Raw genomic sequence first — 2,775 nt, 5'->3', positions numbered from 1 at the left:
TTGTACTTGACACCATACAGACATAGAACAAACAGCAGTCCCTATACACTATTCAGGACAGACAAATAGTGGGAAGATAAAGAAGTACAGCAAAAACAAATCCAGGGCTCATTATCAGAAAAACTGGAACAGATCCCCAGCTCTCAGTTTGAGGCTTTTTTTCATTAAAGTTTCTTGCTCATGTTCCCTTTCTGATCAATACGCCTTAACAGCCAATCTGTGTAATAAAAGTACAAGGAAAAAAAACCATTGTTATGGACACTTTAGCAATATTTGAAGTAATTTTAAAAGTGGGTTTCACAGGAAGTCTGTGAATAGGGCCCTATTTCTTCTGTAAATAAATATTGTCCGAAATACTAGTGCATTAAGGCTGCTTAAGGCTGAAAGTAGGATGATTCCAAGTTGTCCTATTTTAGCAGGGTATACTCAAGGTATACTTTTTAAGACTACTGAATGCAATTCATTTCACAATTACTTTGAAAGGATTAAAAATCTGACCAGATTACATTCAAAGCCTGGGCAGCAATTGCTACAGCTGAATACAGAGCTTCATATACCTATTCATTTCAGCTGTTCACTAACGTTAATATCCAATGGTCATTAAGTAAAAATTCAGTCCTTTAGACTTTCCCCCTAAGGCAGGCTAGTGAATTTATTCATGGATTTTAATCCAACTAGTAAATTGTTCCTCTCCCTCTGTACATAATCTCCCTCTTGTTTTAGCTTTTAGCCATTTCAGATGCTGAAAGAGAGACTGTAACCTCCCACGGAAAGCTTTTTCTGTAAACACTAAAATGAAGAGAACAAAAGAAAACAGAAGGATCAAAAAGTTACTATGCTTTTTGCATAAGGTAAGTGAGAGAAGTGTGTTTTATTTCTAAAAGCTGATATACAATATATATGTGTATGTATGTCCCTATGCTTTAGCAGATTTCTTCTTTGCCTTTTTCAGGTCTCCACAGTCAGATCTGACAAGAGGGAACAGCCCATGGAAGAGTATGTATCTTATTGTACTGTATCTGCCAGAACTGCTTTATTTGGGAAAACAACAGAAAACAGGTTCAACTAAAATTAATAGAGAGTCATAACTTACACTCTCAACCAGAATAAGGGCAACAGAAAAATATATAGTAAAACAATGAGCTGTTCTGAGTAGGAGAATGTTCCCTTCCTTTACCTTAAAAATTCAGCAGTGATTTTTAATTCTGACACTTGTCAGAAAACATACTAAAATACTGCTAAGTATCAAAGCTTAAGAGAGATGCAGCCATTATTAGAGAGGAGCTGCATTGTCATACAACAGATTTCTCTCATTTTTATTAATTTTATAAAATCTGAAAGTTAGAAAATTACAGTGGAAGAAACCTTTTTTGCTAAACTGTTCTAGGGCAGACAGTCTTCACTGAGGCGTGACTAACAGGTTTGTCTACAGCATGACCATTAAGCCGGGGTAAGGAAATACTATTTATTATCTATTTTGCACTACCTCCCGTGTGCAAACACTTCAAAAAGAAAATCAGTCCACATGCACAAAGATGCTCTGAGCTGAGGGCATGCCTTCCCCTTAAAATGAAAGATGATACAGATCTCCTTTAGCAAGCTGTGACCAGAACAAAAGTGAAGCAGTCATATCAACACAGCACTGTACAAAAGGTCCCACGAACAGTTTTTTTAACCAAGGAACAGCGATGCACCCCAGTAACTATTTGCTGTCTTTGGAGTCAAAACTGGTCACTCTTCAGTGCCATGCTGTAGCTAGCTATATATATTGTTCAGTGAATGGCATTGCATTCCACTGTGCACCATTTTTCATTAAAGAACTGTCTTAAGAGGACACAGAGTTACTGCAAAATAGCTAGCAAACTAAATTCATACCATTAATGTGCAGTAATTCACTTTGTAAACAAACTCTGGTTCAGACTACTACTCATCTTACTATTGACTTACCAGCTTACATACTTACTTTAAAGGATGATAGTTATAACCTGCTGTGGAGGACTTCCTGATACATTATAAACACCCAAGCTAAGTCTCTGAGTACATTACACTTGTGTGGATTCAGTGACCCCAACAGAATAAGAATTTCTCCAGACTGATCCCCAAACACCAGGTCAAAACCTTGATTCTCTTCTTTTTCTATTGGCTTGGTTGTCTGTCTTTAACTGGAAACACTATTTATATATCTTAAATACATAAGGTTTATGATTACGTTACTCAGTCTCAGTCAGACAAGCAATAACAATACTTAGAACAATGCACACAACCTGCAGTCGACAGCAGATTGCCAGGTAGAGGGGAGCAATTACGAATTCTCTTCATTTCAGCCTGAAATAACACCAAAAAAGATGAATGCCATTATGCCAGTTACAGACAATTCATAATTAATGTCTGAAATCCCCTTGTAATTTAGCCTTTAAAGGGGAAGAATCAAAACAACTATCAATTATAAAGACCATAGAGCAATATTAGACTGTTGTTTTTACACATAAGTGTTACCAGTTTATTTCCAAGATTTTTTTTAAAACTTGGTGTCAAATGTGAGCATCATTGTTTGAGTACATTCCATGCAAATTGTAAAGCACATAATCTTTAGGGAGGTTTTTCTCATCCCCAGTTTGATGTGCTACGTGGAAATGAGGACTCTGCTGACAGCAGGCCAGATGACTGATAAAGTACACATCTAGCATTGAGTCAAATGCTCCACAATCCCAACATATACACTTGACAGAGAGACAGATATTTGTGTAATTAACATTTGGCAAGCAAGAGGCAGAT

Source organism: Fulmarus glacialis, unplaced genomic scaffold (genome assembly GCF_000690835.1).
Source record: "Fulmarus glacialis isolate BGI_N327 unplaced genomic scaffold, ASM69083v1 scaffold24039, whole genome shotgun sequence".
Taxonomy (NCBI): domain Eukaryota; kingdom Metazoa; phylum Chordata; class Aves; order Procellariiformes; family Procellariidae; genus Fulmarus; species Fulmarus glacialis.
This window is presented reverse-complemented; position numbering follows the sequence as displayed.